General features: G+C 45.3%; 1 protein-coding gene across 1 annotated transcript in view; it reads left to right on the top strand.

Annotated features, from left to right (window-relative positions):
- LOC144140885 (tachykinin-like peptides receptor 86C) overlaps nt 1-21,489 on the top strand; it is a 691,763-nt gene that overhangs the window by 109,296 nt on the left and 560,978 nt on the right. The window lies entirely within an intron of this gene.

Here is a 21,489-nt window from a genome sequence, read left to right as displayed (position 1 = left end):
GGCCCCCGAACGGGGGCCCAGTCCGGGGGGCCCGGTTCCATGGGCACACCCAGGACATCGGACGACGAGATGGACGTCGTGCCGTTCTTGCCTGCAACGCAGCGCAAGGAGCGGCCTTCGACGTCCAAGCCTACAGATAGGCCGCCCAAAAAGCCCAATCCAAGAGTCACAGCCCCGAACGACGACACATAAACATACACACTCCAGTAGCTCTCACACTAAATATTGGGAAGAGAAAATATTGTTCAATGGAACTGCAGAGGCCTTCTGAATAATCTTGACGACGTGTATGAGATTCTGCATACCAATCAGCCAAGTGTAATGTGTGTTCAGGAAACACATTTGAATTCTAAACACACAAATTTCTTGAATAGTTACCTGGTATATAGGAAAGACAGGGATGGCTGCACACACTCTTCTGGCGGTGTGGCCATAATCGTCCGGAAATCCTTAGCATGCCACCCTGTCACTTTAAACACTATCCTTGAGGCTGTAGCAATACGCTTAATAATATTTAATAGGTTGATAACGGTTTGCTCCATATACATTCCTCCTGATGTTACACTTTTGAGCTCTGACTTCGAGGCGCTGGTTGACTAGCTGCCCGAACCATACATTATAACAGGCGACCTTAATGCTCACAATTCCCTTTGGGGCTCTTCTCGTACGGATGCCCGGGGTCGCCTGATAAAGAGGTTTCTTACATCCTCTGGAGCATGCCTTTTCAATAATAAACAGCCTACATACCATAACATAGGTCATAACACATACTCACATCTTGACCTGGCTATTGGCTCTGCAATTCTCTTTCCATGTCTTGAGTGGGGTGTGGGCACAGACCCATATGGTAGTGAGCATTTCCCCACTTCATTAACGTATATAGGTACAAGCCCGAGCAGTCCATCTTCCCATAAAAGGTTTAATGAAGCAAGAGCTAACTAGAATACATTTACAGAGACATCCAAACTACACCACACATCCATAGGACACCTACACGTTGAAGAAGCTACCCAACTGCTCACGGCGCACATCCTCGACGCCGCCGAAAAGTCCATTCCCCACGCCTCTGGTACCCCGCGCAACCAGCGGAGGCCATGGCGGAATGAGGACTGTAGGCGGGCGCGAGAGGCCCAGAACAAGGCGTGGGTATCCTCCGTCGGTACCCCACGTCGGGAAAACTCCTCTTGTTCAAACGGGCCAAGGCATTTGGAAAACGTGTGCGCCGTGAGGCAAAAAGAGATAGTTGGCGCTCATTCATAACATCTATAAACTCATACACAGACACACGCAAGGTATGGGCACGTATACGCAAACTCAAAGGACAACAGACACACAGCCTGCCCCTGGTCAGTACAACAGGGGACACACTGGAAGACCAGGCTGACACACTCGCACAACTCTTCCAACACGTGTCCAGTTCAGCACACTACACGAACACTTTCCTGTAACATAAATCCTCTTGTGAAAAGAAGTCCCTACACGACAACAACAAATCAGACTTCTTACAACTCCCTGTTTTCACTACATGAGCTGAGGGCTGCTCTGAGTACGTGTAAACCCTCAGCTCTAGGCCCAGACAACATTACATACACAATGATACAACACATACACGCAGACACACTTGAAGCACTTCTACATCTATATAATAAAATATGGCTTACGGGGCACATTCCACAGTCTTGGAGGGAGGCCATTGTAGTGGCTTTCTTGAAGGAGGGAAAAGACCGGTCGTCCCCCTCAAGTTACCGTCCAATAGCCCTGACGAGCTGCATGTGCAAGCTCTTCGAGAAGATGATCAATCACAGGCTCGTGTACTTCCTCGAGTACAATGGTCTTCTCGAGAGCTGCCAGGCAGGCTTTAGGGTGGGGCGATCGACAAACGATCAACTGGTTGCACTTGACTCATACATCAAGGATGCCTTCGTGCATAAGCAGTACTGTTTAACTGTCTTTTTCGATCTCGAGAAGGCCTACGACACCGCTTGGCGTTTTGGGATTCTTAGTGACCTCAGGTCCTTCGGTGTTTCGGGTAACATGTTGAACACCCTTGTAAGTTATTTGTCGGAGAGAACGTTCAGAGTAAGAGTTGGTTGTGCACTTTCAAAGGTTCACGTCCAAGAAAATGGCGTGCCGCAAGGTGGCGTGTTGAGTTGCGCTCTCTTTATAGTAAAGATGAACTGTCTTGGAAAGGCACTGCCACCAACAATCTCTTATTCCATGTATGTAGACGATGTGCAAATATCTTTTAAATCATGTAATATGTCAATATGCGAACGTCAAGTCCAGCTCGGCGTCAAGAAGCTTGCCGGCTGGGCAGACAAGAATGAATTTAAATTGAATCCTGCAGAAAGCTCCTGCGTTGTGTTCTCCAGGAAGCGCGGGGTCCATCCGGACCCAGACATTACTCTTAATGGCGTGTCGCTTCCTGTGAACAAGGAGCACAGGTTCTTAGGGGCTGTGTTTGACCAGAAACTCACATTCATTCCACACATCAAGGAACTTAAACATAAATGTCTAAAAACAATGAATATACTTAAGGTTCTCTCCCACTAATCGTATGGTTCCGACAAAGAACTCCTACTACGGCTCTATACTGCTTTGGTTGGGTCTCGTTTAGACTATGGCAGTGTGGTATATGGATCGGCGAGTGAAACAGCGTTGCGAATGCTTGACCCAGTGCTACACTTGGGGCTACGGCTTGCGTCGGGTGCTTTTCGCACTAGCCCTGTCGAGAGTCTGTATGCCGAGTGTAATAAGTGGAGCCTTGAGAACCAACGGACGTACATGGACTTACTTTATGCTTTTAAAATTTCATCGCTGAATAACCATCCTTTTTATCCTGGCTTAAACGACACATCCACATCTGTGCTTTTTGTAAATCGCCCATCCGTTCCTCTGCCCTTTTCACTTAGAGTGAGAGAGCGAGCCTCGGATCTGAGCGCTTCGTTTTTAGATGTGTATAGATCATCCTTTTCAGACATTTTACCTCCTTGGAAAGTTCGTCCTGTGTCCTCCGATCTTTCTTTTATGAAACTTGACAAAAATCGGGTACCGGGAGCTGCAATACTGCAGCACTTTCTGTCTCTGCAGTTTAAATACCCACTTGCAGAATTTTAGTGACGCGTCTAAAACCTCCACTATGGTCTCCTGCGCTGCTCATGGTCCGAATTTCAGTGCAGCCAGAACCATGAGCGTCCACACAACAATTTTTTCAGCAGAAACATATGGAATTTTACTGATTGTACGACACATACTTGAAAATCAAATTCCAAAGTCTATCATCTACACGGATTCCTTGAGTGTTGTTCGCGCACTGTCATCGCATACACCCCCCAAAAACCACATAGTTAATCTTGTTCTTAACACTATCATGTCTGTGTATGCGCAGAAGCATCAGCTGCTCCTCTGCTGGGTCCCAGGACACGCTGGGATCGCTGGGAACGAGTTGGCAGACGAGAGGGCAGCTGCTGCTGCACTCAGGAACACTGTCGACATAACAAGCGTACCATATACAGACCTCAAGCCTCACATAAAACAGCACCTGCGCAGAACATGGCAAACACACTGGGACGAACAGACAGACAACAAACTACACGTAATAAAGCCACACTTGGGACGGTACACAACTGACTCACACAACAGACACACAGAAGTCGCCTTGGCAAGGCTACGGATAGGGCACACCCATGCGACGCACTCGTATCTGCTGACGGGATCTCCTAGACCCCAGTGCAGCAGGTGCGGAGAGGCCCTATCCGTAGTGCACATACTAATCGCATGCAAGGCACTTCACACAACACGACACAAACACTTCAGAGAAATCTACAGACAACATATCCCACTACATCCATCGCTGTTTATAGGTGACGATGCCATAGTTTCCGTGAAACGTGTGTTTGAGTATTTATCAGACGTAAATTTTTAAACCTCATTTCCTATCACGCATAATGAAATCTAACCCTATACACCAGCCATAACCATTGCCGTTAATTGATTTTATTGTTGTTCTGGCTTTGGTAGCCTCTCATTTTTTTAAGATACTTTTGTTTGGCGCTGTTTGCCCCAGCTGGCCTTGCGCCAAAAAACTCCAACCATCATCATCATCAAAAGGACACCAAAGCTGTGATAACATAGCCTTAAGCCAAAGATTCTTGTGTGAATACTTGGCTCATGATGATAAAAAAGTCGTGCAATACGTGCACTTAAGTTTGCAGATATTACAGGAGCACATTTTGAGACGTTTGGAATGAGTATTTCAGAACATACATAGTACCCATAGTTAAGGAATTACACATGACGACTATTCCTTAACAAGCACCAAAGCTGCGAACCACCCTAATTTTATTTTGTCCCTTAACGAGTATTGTTAGGCTTTTCCTATATTTATATATAAAGTAGAATTCGTTTTAGTCATACATCCTTATTGTACCTGTTTAATAAACGCTGCGTGATCCACTTCACAAACATGGCCAAATATACAGATTTTTCACCTTACTAGTGGCGCGGATGTATGCAAAGTATTCCAGAATTTCGGATTGTTTGGATACTGCTATTGAACAAATTGTGGACGAGACGAGGAAGTAGAAAGAACATTTATTATAAAATCACTGTTTCATACAAAGTTGTATATAGGTCTGTATTGGTTGCATTCTCCGTGTCACGCAGAGTCTAACTTCACACTCGAAATTCAGTCGTCGTTGCGAATCCGTTTTACTCTTCGTTCTTAGGTTTTTCATTACAATTACATCTCAGTTGTAGATTCCCACACAAAATTATTGTTTTTCTGCAGCACTAACAAGATTTTTGACGAATTCCAACCTGTCTTTTTGACGAAAGTTTTCCTGGCATATAAATTTGCTGCATAAAACCAAGCACTTGGGAAAGTGCAAACACATACGTTTGGCATTTTATGTAGTACACAAGCAGGCACAAAATCTGGGCAAACTGAAGATTTCCAGAGGTCATCTGAATAACTTGTTGCCTGCTCCCGTAGATGGAGGTATATATATGAGGGGCCGTCACATAAATTTCTCCACCTTGCAAAGCCATCTACAGATAATAGTAGAAAAAGAACAAAATCCAGGGCCACCATGAGCCCTAATACGAAACCACCGGCATGTCAAGTACTATAATTACATTGCATGGAAAAAAAGATGCAGAATAGAGAATTGAATGAAAGGCCAGGCAGCACCAGAGGTGCAGTAATTTACGTAATTTCGAGTAATTGCACAGCAGCTTGTTCTTTGCAACAACCGCAGCTACTATAGTCATACCGGCCAACACTCCCGAATTTCGTCTAGCCGTGTTCAGTTTATGTCGCCTGATGTTCCTGCATACTCACCCAGAGCAGGCACAAATTTTGGGCCACGAGATAAAACTTGGGTTCTGCACGTACATTTGGAAAAGAGAAAAACAACCACTTCCGCAACTTCATGTGGAATTATTGGTAGTGCAGCAGGCAGCACAGCGAACGTCATACCCCTCCCCCTCCGGCACTAACAATTTTATTTTGAACAAGGCCCCCCTGTAGAAGCCAAAAAGTCTTTCATTTCAGTAAAGTGTTTTTGTAAGTGTTTTGATTCTTTGCTATAAGTAACAAGAAACCGCAGACTTAAAATTTTTGTTCCATCGAGATGTGTTGTGGGAGTGGATACACCTAGAGTTTGCACCGATCTTCAAATATCATTTCCAGGAGGTCCAAAACTAACTCTATGTACCTGCAATGGCAGGAAGGGTTATTTAGGTTAAAATGCAAAAGGGTTGACTGCTGGGCCAGTTGGTACACATTTATAATGACAGAACACCACAAACTTGATAAGACGAAGAGAAGAACACAACACGAGCACTCACTAACAAGCGGAGATTTATTAAAGAGCTCTTTTTTGTAATATTCTGTTGTAGCCAGCAAAACAACCCATGTAATAAACTAGCTGCAGTTGATGAAAGACTACACAGCTTTATGCTTAGGACAGCGTTACGTTAATTTATAATTTACATGCAGTAATAAACTAATAGAAAGAGTCGCTAAGCATGGCAAAATACGGTAGGAAGTATAAAACACTATAACACTACTTGAAGAAACACGTGGCATCGTGGCATTTTTAAAGGTGAATCATTTAAAGCTACTTTTTGTCTGTGCAGGCCTGGTTGCCATCTTTACATTGAATATATTAATAGACGTGTTCCAGTTTTTGCATCTTCATACCGTTGTTTCCACTGAAATCAGACTTTGTTTCCACTTGTGTCATACTCGGCGGAGTCTTTTTTATTTATTTATTTATTTATTTATTTCATATACCCTCATGGCCCATGGGCATTAGAGAAGGGAGTGGTACAGCGTACCTTTTTAGCAGAGAACAATGTTCAAGAAGTTTCTTTACAGACATAAATTAAACGCAAAAAAGATAGCGGTATCATCCAATACCATACAAGGACAGGAAAAAAAGGGAACAACTTTTGATTACAAGCAATGCAACAACCAGGCACTTCAGCCGTACAAAAAACTAAAAAGATGTACGCAATGACAACAGTGCAAAGCAGACAACCTGTACCCCAAATTGCGCGCGCAGCCAATTTTTGAACTCTTCTGAATTGTTAGTTTCAACAACCGCTGCTGAAGGTGGTTCCACTCTGATGACGTCTTTGGAATGAAAGATGATAAGTAAGAAGCACTACCACAAAAAGGCGTGCCCACTTTGTGGCGATGATCCATGCGCGATGAAACGTAGGTTGCCGGGGTGAACAATGCATTTCTTAGATATGAATTCAGGTGATATAGTTTAAAGGACAAGGTTAAGCGCGAACTTTTTCTGCGTAGTTCCAGGGGTGTCAACGATAAAGACTGCTTCATAAGTGTAACACTAGCGGTACGATGGTAGTTTGAATAAATCGAGCTGCGCGATTCTGAACAGCCTCAATAGCATTTGTTAGTGCTTTAGTTCGGGGGTCCAATATCAAAACGGCATATTCAAGCAATGCGAATTAACGTCTTATACAGAAGAGTTCTAACAGAAAGTGACGTCATATAAAAATTTCTTTTAATACACCCCAGCATGCGGTTAGGATTGGCGATTACGCTGCTGACGTGACTGTTCCAAGAAAGATCGGAAATGAGTAAGACACCCAAGTATTTGTACGATGTTACTGTTTCTAATAGCGTGTCATTAAGGGTGTAGGAAGCGTGGTCAGTAATTGTACGACGTGAGAAGTGCATTAGTTTGCATTTGTTAGTGTTTGGTGTCATTTTTCATTTGGAGCACGAGTCCAAAATCGCGTCCAAATCTGCTTGGAGTAACACGGTGTCATTAGCGTTTTTAATCTCTCGGTAAACAGCACAATAATCACCAAAAAGTTTTACAGTGGAGGTTAAGTTGCTTGGCAAATCATTAATATAAATCAAAAAGCGTAAGGGGCCAAGGACCGATCCTTGGGGTACTCCGGAAGGTACTAGAATTGAAGAAGAGTTATTGCCATTGGCATGCACAAATTGTGAGCGATCGGTTAAGAAAGATTTAATCCACGTAAGCACATTCGGGTCGATGTTAAGTCTACTTAATTTTAGAAGAAGCAAGTTGTGCGGAACTTTATCAAATGCCTAAGAAAAATCTAAGTACACACAGTCTACTTCAGAACCACGATCAAGAACAGAATGAACATCATCAGCTAGCATTAGTAGTTGTGTTTCATAGGAATATAATTTTCTAAACCCGTGTTACGAGGGGGAAAGAAAGATGAAGACTCAAGAAAATTCACTAGCTGAGAATATATGACATGTTCCATAATTTTGGATGGTGAGTGCTTGGATGGTGACTGCTTGTCTCCGGACTTATGAAGTGGAACCACCTTACCAACTTTCCAGCCTTCTAGTAAAATCCCGTGCAAGAGAGACTGTTCAAAGATTTTGGACAATATGATAGAGCTATATATTGCAGTGTTCTTGAGAACCTTTGTGTTAATATTATCAGGGCCACAAGATGACGATAGTTTTAGGCGTTCAATGATGGCGACAATACCTGTGTAGTCAATCATTACCGCAACCATTGGAAAGCCTAAAAAATAGTTATAATCAGGATATGGTGAGCCCGAGACATCCGAAAACGTAGTGCCACAAGTTTGGTTTAAAACGTTAGCACAGTGGCGCTTAGGCATACGATTTGAATGGGGATCGCAAAGGGATATGTCAGATCGTTCCTGTTCATTAACAATGCTCCAAAATTTCTTTGGGTTATTTGTTAACACTGAAGGTAACGTACTGTAAAGAAATTATACATTGCTTGTTTGATTTCTTTCTTGTATTCGGAAACGATTTCTTTAAGCTTGGACCAATGTTCGGGTTTGCCAGATGATTTGGCTTTGCGGAAAATTCTTTTCTTTTTGTTCGCCATATGTTTCAATATCTGGTTATACAATGGACACTTGTGATTTGTTGTTATATTTTTACGGGGAACATATAGGTCGATAAGTTCTTGTATTTTATTCCTGAACATACACCAGTTTGTGTCAACCGAAAGCAATTCAAAGCCAATCACGAATTCACCCAGAAATTTTTCAAGTCCCTCATTAGTAGCAGTAAAATTTGCTTTGCCATAGTTAAAAATCTTTTTCCTTTTGTTTGGCGACGTCCGGGCAGGTGAATTCAACGTGATGTGGAGTAAACGGTGATCACTAATGCCTTCCATATAATTAATCGCTGAAACAAAGTCAGGGGCATCTGTTAGTAAAAGATCTAATATACTTGAAGTGGTGCGAGTAAGTCTTGTCGGCTGAGTAACAACTTCAGTAAAAGAGAATTCCGAGCAAAGTGTAGGAAACTGATAGGATTCAGATAATCTGACATCTGTGCTAATTGTGACGCAAGACCAGTCGATGCGAGGGAAGTTAAAATCTCCAAATAAAAAAATAGGAACGTTGGTGAATTTGGCACGAACAGCATTTAAAGCATCATGAAGGGCATTACAAAATCCGGCGGGCGCAGATGGTGCACGACAGCAGACACAAAATACTAGCTTTTGGTAGTCAACAGTGGTCTGAATGCAAATAAATTCCAGTGATGTTACAAAATCTAATCGAAAGCATTCCAAATTATCAGCTACAGCTATCAAGACGCCCCCACCGCGTCTTGAGGAGCGGTCACACCGAAATACCGAATACTGCCGTTCAGTAAAAAATAACTCGGCATTTTGCACAGACTCGCTCAGCCACGTTGCAGTCAGTACTATAATATCCGCTGCAGTAATATCAGCAGCAGAAGACAAATTGTCCCGATTACGGACTGCGCTAGAGATATTACTGAAAAGAATTGATAGGTTCCTACCGGCTTGCACACGCGTACTGCCATCCGTTATTAGCTATGCTCCGGATAAAGAAGGGCCAGCCTTATCACCCCGACGTTGAAAGGAGGCACGTGAATTGGACAACTCACAAACAGTATCTTTGACGGGGCAGTACTTATAGCATTTTTGTTTAAAATTAGCTTATTGTAGCGAAGCTTGAACGATTCGTCGGGGGCAGTTTCTTTAGCAAATTCTACTAGTTTCTTTCTTGCATCTCGGGTTGATGGACACAAGTCTTCAGCAACTGTAATGTCCGTTCCTTTTAGTGTTGATTTAGTGCTAAGTATTTGATCCTTAGTTTTGTCATTTGTAAATGTAACAACGAGCGGCCTAATTGTATCTTTATCAGGTGCCCTAATTCTATGCGCGCGTACGACACTATGCGTGGGGATACTTAATGACATCTTGGTACCAAGTACTTCGAAGATTTTTTTTTTCTGATTGTTGCCAAGAGTCGTCCGGCGAGCCAGGAATACCAAAATCACAAGGTTTTCTCTACGGGACTTGTCTTCAAGTTCGTCCAACCGGTTTTTTAACATTAAATTTTCTTGTGTTAGATTTTGAGTGGCTCGAGTAACCGTTTACAATTCTGCACGGCATGAATCTAACATTGTCAGCTTGCTTTCAACCGCTTCAAGCCTTGTGGAAATAGTAGTTACGGTAGCCTTTAACTCTTCCTGATTTGATGTAATGCTTTTAACAGCATCCATTGTATGTGCTTGCACCTGTTCTATTTTAGATGACTTTTCTTTGAGTTCACGCAGAATGGTCAGTATAGCATCACTGTCAACGGCAAGCGGCATCACTTGGTGTTCAAGATCTTCAAAATCACTTTCTGGGCCAGGGTTCGTCTCTACATCCCCGGAAAGCAGCGACTTCAGGACACAAAGACACTGATTTGCATTTTCAAAAAAAGCAGTTGTGGGCACGGGAGCATAATAAGACAAACATTACTAGAACGTTTACCAAAACCGTAACTAACCTTACCATCTCACATTGTAAATTTTACAGATCCGACCATATTCCAAGAACTTTTACACACTTACTTCGTATGTTAACTTTACCAAAAAGTGCTTTTATAGGTTCTAGAGTTCTTTCAAGATTTTGTCTTTGTTTTACTTCTTTCTTGCTTTTTTTTTCTTTTTTTTGTCTTACACCCACTTGTATTTATTTGTTTGCCTAATTACGTGCTGCTAGTACTCTTTTTTTTCGTTCTCAATGTATCCTGCCCCCTATGTAATACCCTCCCAGTGAGGGCCTTTAGGGGTATTTTTGAATAAATAAATAACCTGGAAAAGGCGAAAGCGGGTCGCGTAGGTTAGCGGCAGTGTTCCGATGCACCCATGCCCACTGAAGGCAGCCGAACAACACCAGGCACTTATATCTTCGGCAGGGGAGGCTGTCAATGTCGATGGTGCTGCCAAGTGTCCCGAGGGTTCCGCAAGGGCTTGCGTCGTGGTGGCGTCCAACGAAGTAACAGTCATGGTTGTCAGCTGAAGGAAGACTGTCTGTCTCCAACAAAAACAGTTGTGCTGATAAGTCATGGCATAGGTGTTCACATGAAAGCACACTTTTCGATCAGCCACGCATCGATGCGGGTACAGCGCCCATGTTTGTCCCTGCCTAAGATAACTTGACCAGCCCAGCCTGTAAACAAATTCGTCAGAGCTCGTCACATCTGAAAACAACAATCCATCAGCCTGCATGCTGCCTCATACATACCACCATGCCCTAAAGGAGCTTTACTACTTTACACTGGGATCACGGTCATAGCCATTGGTCATGCGTTCCACTCGAATAAATGAACGAGAGATTTCTGCAAATCAGAATAATGAACCCCTTACATGGTGAAAATGACCCGCTGTCACAAAATGCCCAACACCAAATTTACCCACTCAGGAGAAAAAACTCGGCTGAAATAAAGAGGCATATAGAGAAGAATCGGTGTAGAAATTTTGAGCAGCATTTAGTGGACGACTTTTCGGAAATGCACTAGTGTTCACCCGAATAGGTTCCTACAAGATGAATAAACTAGACACAATTCTGAAGATATCAAGCGAACAAAATGAGCGTTCCGCGACGGCTGAAACAAAACGATAATGCACAGAGAATAGTGCGATTATATAAGTGCTTAACGGGAAGAAATTCCATTCCGACAATTACTCGGGCCAATCACTTGTTGAGTGCGCCCGATGGCCCAGCCAAGAGGTTAAACGAAGCGCTCAAAAGATGGCGAAGGCGCACAAGCTGACGCTCTACTAACACCGCTAAAAGCACGTCATGAGCTCCCTTATCTGTTGCAATGAACCGCTTTTCCCGATCGTCCGGTCTAATCTGATGCAACAAAGCAAGCCCGTGATTTCATTCAATAGCCGGTGCGGAAAACAAAACAAAACATACAGCCAAACAGTCGGTCAGGTAACGAAGACTCCTCTCGTATGCTGTTTGTTCAAATAATGCATTTGAAAAGTCCCCAGTGAAAACATACATCCAATAAAAACGCGCAAACCGTTGCGGCAATACACTCACCGAGTTCGCCCCTACTGGCGCCGGGGCATTGTTGCAACATGCGGACTTGAAGGTCGTAGAAGAACGCGCCCTGTAGCGCTGCCAGTCACAAACGGGCTCCCCGCTGCCTCCGCTACTCACTCCGACAAACAATTCGTGTAACAGCAATCCTTCCTTCATCATAGGTGAACCACAGCGGTGAAAAGGCTCGGGTTGCGCCAAACGCGGCCATCGGACCTGTGGATGCCGCCATTTCTCTGTATGCAACGGAGAAATCACAGAGAGCAGAGAAAGATTGCGCGACAACATCTCTTTTAGGTTACAATGAGTTTTATAGGCTACATCGTAAAGGTTATTTGTCAGATTTAGTTTATGTAACCTATAAATCGTTAACGTAACCTATAAACCGCTTTTAACTTCACGCTTCTTAGAATGGACTGGGATAAAGAAAACATCAAAATGGTTCCATTGTAACCTTTATTCTATAGGTTTCTTCCGCTTATAAGTTACAATATAGGTTACAAGGATTACAGTGTACGGAAAAACACTGAACCACAATGCAGGGAATCTCCCGCCTAGGTATGCAAGATGCCTGGGGCGATTACTTCGACGCACTTTTTAATGCTTTGAGCTTCGCGACTTTCCACGCAGTGAAAAAGTCTTCTGTATGGAAGCCGAAATGTCTTTTTAGCCTTTTTACTAAACCTTTGCTTGGCGATAACCATTTTCTTCAACTACGTCTATATTACTTCTCGACCGCCTGTTCCTCCGGCGAGCGAAGAAGGCAATGACCGGCGCATTAATGACTGAACTTCCAAAACCGTCTGTTTAAAATTCAAAGCGCCTGTTCGAAGAAGCCACGGTCAAACGCAGCAGGTCCGCCGCGCTTGCGTTACGTCACATCCGGTTGTTTGCTATTAGCCAATCAGCGCTCGCTCAAAAGGGACACTTTTGAAAGGGACAGAAAAGGGACAAAACACGAGAATACCGCCAATGTTCTTTATGATATCATTGCAAACTTCGTTCAAACACACGTTTTGGCGCGAGAATCAAAATTTTAGCTTAAATTGGTTACTTTCGCAGTGAATAGAGTATCGTTTTCTTTCGGATAAGCGCGGGGGGCATTATAGAACACGAAATCTTCCTAACAAGACAAAATAGTGTGTTGTCTTCATGGCCCCTTTAAAGCGTTGAAACCAATTGTTTTTCGGCGAGGCTGCGCGAAGCACTCCATTTAGCATGACCGGTGCGAAATAGTGCTAACTTTCTTTTACTTACGAATGCAGGTCGAATTAGTTTACGGAGTAGCGAAAGGAAAGGAACAACGCGTTAAAATTCCAGTCAAAGAATCGCGGGCAGCCGGAGCTGTTTTCCTGCGAGCCGTGCCAACGGCCAGAAATTTAATAGAATAAGATTATAACCCCTTCCTTTCAGAAACAGGGGTTCACGCGAAGCTTAAACACACTGAAAACAAAATCGACCAAAATCAAAACGCAATGACCGCGAAACAAAAACGAGAACAATTCTGCCAAAATCAAAAGGAAATGACCTAGAAGGAAAACGCGAAATCATCGATGGACCGAAACGAAACCCTTTCATTTCGCTGAGATTTTCCTGAACGCAAATGTTTGGTATACGTTATTGTAGATTATACTTCTGGGATTATCTGGAACGTTTACGTTCTTCAAATCCGTCCCCATCTTCCACGGAGCGAACCACGCGCAGCCTACGCATGCCACGCTGAGATGTGAACTGCCCGATGACAATGAGCGACCGCACGTGCGGTGTGACCTGGTGCGAGCGATGACGCTGATCGGCTTCCATTGTGGAGTGATACAGCACGACAGTTGTGCGTATGTGAACGGCGTGCAATAGTCGCGCCCAAGAAGGGCAATCCGTGGCAGGCTTCCCGACTTATGGAGGCGCAATCAACAGTTTATCTCTGGCCAATCCCCCAAGGAGATACCTGCGAAACACTTCAAGGACATCTTCACCAACATCGTCGTTCGAGCACGTCCATAAAGTTGGATTTGCCGGAAGGCGACGGCGCAAGTCAAGCTTCGCTTAAAAACAAGACTCCCTTCCATGCGGGATATGAGTTGAGGGGTAGTGGAAGGAGCTGCAGTTAGGCGCCACATGTGGCTGAAGACTCGCCTCGAGAAATCCTTAGCAGCGAGGCAAGCAGATACGGTGTCAATTGTTTTCCCTCCCTTGGTGGAGGAATAAGAAATACAGTCAAACCTCAATATATCGAACACGGGTATATCGAATTATTGTCTATATCGAACACTTTCTATATCACGCGGAAAATTACATACATTTTTAATTTTTGGTTTCGAACTGGGACGGACATAAAATGGGTATATCGAACTCCGCCACCCAGACTGCCCAGACCGCTCGCGCTCTGTTGACAGGCGGCAAGCTATCCCGCAGTACCCTCAAGGATAGCGGTGGCGCGATGGGCGTTCCCGACTGCTGCGCATCGGTTGCACCGAAGCAGAATTGGACGGTGCAAAAGAAGAATGCGAGCTTGAAGAAACCTGGGGCCAGCTGGAGCGCTTTGTTGGTGCTGAGCCACGAAGCATGTGCATTGATGACTTTGTTGGCGTTGACGACACCACCCGAATGACGGCGGAGCTGACGGATGTGGAGATCCTGGCGGGGGTTACTACTGAGCGCAGAAACGAAGACGCTTCCGAGGTTGTACCCGCAAGCGCTGATATAGCAGCTCCGCACTAACAATGTGCTATTGACGTTTCAAGTTTGTAAATACAGCTGTTCGAGCTGGTCCTTTATATCACATCCTATAGGCATGAGGAGCAGCGTAATTCGGCAAACTCCGCTGATTTTTTATCTGTTTGATGGGAGCAAATCCTGAAGTTCTTTTTTGGGCATTTGTGCAGGTACATTTTGTAATTAAAGCCTATGTGAATATGTCAATGCGGTGAACACTTAATAATAAATCAACAAGAACATGTAACATACGTAAAATACGCACTAGTGCTTTCAACGGTTGGCCAGGAAGGACCCGGTAAAAGATTTTTTTAGAAATTCGTAAGGCTTACCTATATGCGAGAAAGACTGCAATACAACTAAGAAGTACTGAAAAAAAGATTACTTGTTTCTCTTCCTTTGTGGCGCATTTTCTAAGAAGCCATGCATATTCAGCTACCACAGCTTGATATGAGTGTACTCCGAAATTTTCAAGCCTCTAGTACAAGCAGTTTGGCGGGGTGTTGATATCACCTGCCCTCTTACGGGTGCATTGTCGCCCCTGCGCTTGCAGCGGCGTAGTGAAACGCAGTACCCAATTTTTTATTGTGCACTTGTGTTTGTAATGCTTGCCAGCGAAGGGCAATTTTATATATGAAAGGGAGGAATGTAGATTGAGGAATTCGTAGAAGCACACATATAACTCCCAAATCAAGCTTCACCCGGTAGAGGTTGATTGGGGCAAATGCGTGAAACGTTTTAGATTCTATATGCATTTGAATAGTAGATGGGTTTCTAAACAGGCGAGAGAGATAATCAGAAATTTTTGAAAACACAACTTCCCCCTTTTTCTCCCTTAGGAGTGTAATTTCTTGAAATACGCCCTTTTATAGTCATGCCATGAGAGAAACCGATACCTGAACGCTCAAGGATTGTATAGCACAGCAGTTTCGGCTTGGCGCTGGTGAATCACTCTTCCGGACTCGCACGCACGCACAGACACAGACACACGCACACACGTACACACGCGTGCACACGCACACACGCAAGGTAAAAATTTGCCTGTCTTGAGCGCGATTCAACAAAGTTTTTCACTGATAGCTTGGTTTCTGCGCAAGACCCACGACAAAGACCGCAAGACAAAACACACACGCTGCTCGCAGCAGTCGGCGCTGTAGGTAACTTGAATGAGCCAGGGCCTCCTTGCATCATTCCACGCGCCCCCCTATCCCCCTCTCCGAATTCCTGTCTTTGGAACAATCCAGTGATTACACGGTGTAACTTCGCAACCGCCTGAGTCCCCGGCTTCAGCACGGCTAAGGTCATCGCGACAGCTGGGCGAGTTGGAACTAGTTTATAACGTAAAGAATTAACTTCGGAAAGGTGCGAGTACACGAAATAGACATGGCTAGATACATAGAAAAATAACACGAGATTGAAATATTTGTTTCGCTAGAGATAGCTAGCTAGCTAGGTATCCCTTTCAAGAGAATAGTTCAATCCCATGTTTTCCTCTGTCTCAGTGCCATGCAAAGAACCGCTGCAGCCCCTCCCGCTTCTTCAGCTTTAAGAAAGAACCACCTCACGTCAAGCACGGCCTCCCTCCGGCCTGGAAGGAAATTCAAGCTACTACGCTAGCAGCTGCGGCTGAACGAATATTGATGGCGTTCCCGATTACCATCTATATAACCGCGTTATCAGCACGTGGTTAGCGTAATGATTCATTGATCAGGTTGCTACATCCCGAAGATGGTTTCATGCTATTTTTACGACCATGCCTGTACATTTCCGGGTATTGGAGATATCCCGTCTAATGTTCACTACACGGGTTCAGTAGGGAGGCTTTTCGGACGCTGCAGGTGCGATGCTTACGAATAGCGACGTACCCCTTTCTTTTAGTGTGATGATAGAGTCCTAATGAAGCTCTTGATTGCTTGATTGGTTGACGGGTTAATTAATTGACACATCGATTGATTGATTGATTGATTGATTGATTGATTGATTGATTGATTGATTGATTGATTGATTGAGAGCGAAATACGCTGAGAGCGAGAAACTCTGAAGCTGATTTTAACAAAGTTTTGCGAGCTTCACCGAATTAAGCATGAGGGAGGAGGGCCTGTAACCAAGCGGTTGGAGGAAGATACCCGTTTTTAATTCTTTTTTATTTGCTCTTTTGACAATGAAGAAACTGCCTTGGCGCTGTAGCAAAATAGGACTGTAGTAGTCGCCTAAATAAACCCATAGAGCCAGACCATATTTATTCAGTGGCCAAGGCGTGGCGCTGCTGATCACGAGGTCGCGGGTTCGCTTCCAGGCGTGGCGGCCACTTTTCTGATGGAGGCGGAAAGCTGATGATGATGATGATGATGGTTAGAGTTTTTTGGCGCAAGGCCAGCTAGGGCAAAGAGCGCCAAACAAAAGTATCTAAAATAAAATAGTGGCTACTAAAGCCAAAACAACAATAAAATCAATTAACGGCAATGGTGATGGCTGGTGTATAGGGCCAGATTTTATTATGCGTGATAGGAAATGAGGTTTAAAAAATTCACATCTGACAAGTACTTACACACACGTTTAACGGAAAACATGGCATCGTCACCCAGAAACTGAGATGGATGTAGGGGGATATGTTGTCTGTAGAGTTCTCTGAAGTGTTTGTGTCGTGTTGTGTGAAGTGCCTTGCATGTTATTAGTATGTGCACTACGGATAGGGCCTCTCCGCACCTGCCGCACTGGGGTCTAGGAGATCCCGTCAGCAGATACGAGTGCGTCGCATGGGTGTGCCCTATCCGTAGCCTTGCCAAGGCGACTTCTGTGTGTCTGTTGTGTGAGTCAGTTGTGTACCGTCCCAAGTGTGGCTTTATTACGTGTAGTTTGTTGTCTGTCTGTTCGTCCCAGTGTGTTTGCCATGTTCTGCGCAGGTGCTGTTTTATGTGAGGCTTGAGGTCTGTATATGGTACGCTTGTTATGTCGACAGTGTTCCTGAGTGCAGCAGCACCGGCCCTCTCGTCCGCCAACTCGTTCCCAGCAATCCCAGCGTGCCCATCGGCAGAGGAGCAGCCGATGCTTCTCCGCATACACCGACATGATTGAATACAAGATTAATTATGTGGTTTTTGGGGGGTTTATGCGATGATAATGCGCGAACAACACTCAAAGAATCTGTGTAGATGATAGAATTGGGAATTTGACTTTCAAGGATATGTCGTACAATCAGTAAAATTCCGTACGCCTCTGCTGAAAAAATTGTTGTGTGCACGCTCACGGTTGTGGCTGCATTGAAATTTGGACCATGAGCAGCGCACGACACCATAGTGGAGGTTTTAGAAGCGTCACTGTAGAATTCAGCACGTGGGTATTTGAACTGCAAAGAAAGAAAGTGCTGAAGTATTGCAGCTCGCGGTACCCGATTTTTATCAAGCTTTATAAAAGAAAGGTCACAGGACACAGGGCGAACTTGCCAAGGCGGTAAAATGTTTAAAGAGGATGACCTGTACACGTCTAAAAACGAAGCACTCAGATCCGAGGCTCGCTCTCTCGCTCGAAGTGAAAAAGGCGGAGTAATGGACGGGCGATTTACAAACAGCACAGATGTGGATGTATCGTTAAGGACAGGATAAAAAGGGTGGTTATTCTGAGATGAAATTTTAAAAGCATAAAGCAAGTCCATGTACGTTCGCTGGTTCTCAAGGCTCCACTTATTACATTCAACATATAGACTCTCGACAGGGCTAGTGCGAAAAGCACCCGACGCAAGCCGTAGCCCCAAGTGTAGTACTGGGTCAAGCATTCGCAATGCTGTTTTACTCACCGACCCATATACCACACTGCCATAGTCCAAACGAGACCCAACCAAAGCAGTATAGAGCCGTAGTAGGAGTTCTTTGTCAGAACCATACGAATGATGGGAGAGAACCTTCAGGATATTCATTGTTTTAAGACATTTTTGTTTTAGTTGTTTCATATGAGAAATAAAGGAAAGTTTTTCATCAAGAATTATACCAAGGAACTTGTGTTCTTTTTTGACGGGAATCGAGACACCATTCAGTTTGATGTCTGGATCTGGCCTGATCCCACGCCTTTTGGAAAACACAACACAAGTGCTCTTGGCTGGGTTCAGCTTAAAACCGTTCTGATCTGCCCAGCCTGCTAGCTTGTTGACACCAAGCTGGACTTGGCGTTCGCAGATTGACATATTGCATGATTTAAAAGATATTTGCACATCATCTACATATATTGTACAGAAAATGGTTCGTGGCAACGCCTTTCGAAGTGAGTTCATCTTGACAATGAACAATGTGCAGCTCAAAACGCCGCCTTGAGGCACGCCGTTTTCCTGCAGGAAAACATTTGAAAGGGCAGTGCCAACTCTCACACGAAAGGTTCGCTCCGCCAGGTAGCTACGAAGTGTATTAAACATATTTCCCGAGACACCGAAGGCTTTTAGGTCGCAAAGTATCCCGTATCGCCAAGCGGTATCGTAGGCTTTCTCGAGATCAAAAAACACCGTAGCACAAAACTGCTTATGGACAAACGCATCCTTGATATACGACTCAAGGGCGACGAGTTGGTCGTTTGTGGATCGCCCCACCCTGAAGCCGGCCTGGCAGCTCTCGAGAAGACCATTGAACTCTAAGAAGTACACAAGTCTCCTGTTGATCATCTTCTCGAGAAGCTTGCCCAGGCAGCTTGTGAGGGCGATGGGTCGATAACTGGCGGGAGAAGAAGGCTCCTTACCCTCCTTCAGGAACGCCACTACAATAGCCTCCCTCCAAGATTTTGGGATGTGCCCCGAAAGCCATATGTTGTTGTATAGGTGTAGGAGTGTTTCAAGAGTGTCCGTATGTAGGTGTTGTATCATGGTGTATGTAATCTTATCTGCGCCGGGAGCTGAAGGTTTACACGTGCTGAGTGCAGCCCTCAACTCATAAAGTGTAAATTCAGAATTGTAACCAGATTTTGACCTGTTATTGTCATGTAGGGACTTCTTTTCACAAGTGTTTTTATGTTTCAGGAAAGTGTTTGTGTAGTGTGCAGAGCTGGAAACGTGTTGAAAGTGTTGTGCAAGAGTGTTAGCCTGGTCTTCGAGTGTGTCCCCTGTTGTACTGACCAGGGGCATGCTATGTGTATGTTGTCCTTTAAGTTTGCGTATTCTTGTCCATACCTTGTGTGCATCTGTGTATGAGTTAATGGATGTAAGGAAGGTGCGCCAACTCTCTCGTTTTGCCTCAGGGCGCACACGTTTGCCGAACGCCTTGGCCCGTTTGAACAAAATGAGGTTACCCGACGTGGGGTACCGACGAAGGATACCCCACGCCTTGTTCTGGGCCTCTCGCGCCCGCCTACAGTCCTCATTCCACCACGGCCTCCGCTGGGTGCGCGGGGCTCCAGAGGCGTGGGGAATGGACTTTTCGGCGGCGTCGAGGATGTGCGCCGTGAGGAGTTGGGTAGCTTCTTCAACGTGTAGGTGTCCTATGGATGTGTGGTGTAGTTTCGATGTCTCTGTAAATGTATTCCAGTTAGCTCGTGCTTCATTGAACCTATTATGGGAAGATGGACTGCTTGGGCCTTTGCCTATGTATGTGAGTGAGGTGGGGAAGTGGTCACTGCCATATGGGTCAGTTCCCACTCCCCACTCGACAAGAGGAAAGAGAACTGCGGAGCCAATAGCCAAGTCAAGACATGAGTATGTGTTGTGACCTATGTTATGGTATGTAGGCTGTTTATTGTTGAAAAGGCATGCTCCAGAAGATGTAAGGAATTTTTCTATCAGGCGACCTCGGGCATCCGTTCTGGAAGAGCCCCAAAGAGAGTTGTGAGCATTAAGGTCGCCTGTAAGGATGTATGGTTCGGGCAGCTGGTCAACCAGCGCCTCGAAGTCGGAGCTCGTAAGTGAAACATCAGGAGGAATGTATATGGAGCATACCGTTATCAACCTATTAAATATTACTAAGCGTATTGCTACAGCCTCAAGGATAGTGTTCAAGGTGACAGGGTGGCATGCTAAGGATTTCCGGACGATTATGGCCACACCGCCAGAAGAGTGTGTGCAGCCATCCCTGTCTTTCCTGTATACCAGGTAACTATTCAAGAAATTTGTGTGTTTAGAATTCAAATGTGTTTCCTGAACACACATTACACTTGGCTGATTGGTATGCAGAATCTCATACACGTCGTCAAGATTGTTCAGAAGGCCTCTGCAGTTCCATTGTACTATGTTCTCTCTTCCCATTATGAAGTGTTCAGAGCTACTGGACTGTGGTGTTTATGTGTCGTCTTTCGGGGCTGTGACTCTCGTCTTTTTTGGCTTGTCGGGAGGCTTTGGCGTCGGGACGCGTTCCTTGCGGTGCACCGCAGACAAGAACGGACCGACGTCCATTTCATCCTCGGATGTCCTCGGAGCGCCTGAGGGATCAGGCTCCTTGGACCGCGAACCCTTTGGGGCGCGCTTTTCCTTGCCCGCAACCACCGAGGGGTTCAGGAACGCCTCGGATGGCACAGGCGGTGCGGTGGGGGTGGGAGCTGCCGCTGGCTCCCCCAAGTCCATCTCCTCTGCGCCCTCGCCTGTGGCTTGGGACGCTGGATTGGAAGTGGAGGATGCAGCATCGCTTTTCACCAGACGCGGTTGCCCCCACAGCCGCTGCTGGCTCAGCGAGCGGTGCGGAGGCGGGTTGGGCTGCCCGAGGCAACCCAGGGGGGGGCGGGGGCGGGACCAAGTCCGACTCGCGGTACTGGGTCCCCGCAGAAACCACACGCCGCTCCGCCCCCCGGCGAGCTGCGTCGGCGTACCTCCCCAGAGGGAAAGAGGCGAACCTCTTCCGCGCCTCTGGGAAGGTGATGTTTTCAGTGACCTTGATGTTAATGATTTTCTTTTCTAATTGGAACTTTTCACATTTTCTGGAGTAGGCCGCATGTGGGCCCTGGCAGTTTACGC

This window comes from Haemaphysalis longicornis, unplaced genomic scaffold (genome assembly GCF_048455015.1).
Source record: "Haemaphysalis longicornis isolate Haplotype H1 unplaced genomic scaffold, Haemaphysalis longicornis Haplotype H1 scaffold_1, whole genome shotgun sequence".
NCBI classification, from domain to species: domain Eukaryota; kingdom Metazoa; phylum Arthropoda; class Arachnida; order Ixodida; family Ixodidae; genus Haemaphysalis; species Haemaphysalis longicornis.
Note: the sequence above shows the minus strand (reverse complement) of the source record. Positions and strands in the feature narration are given on the sequence as shown.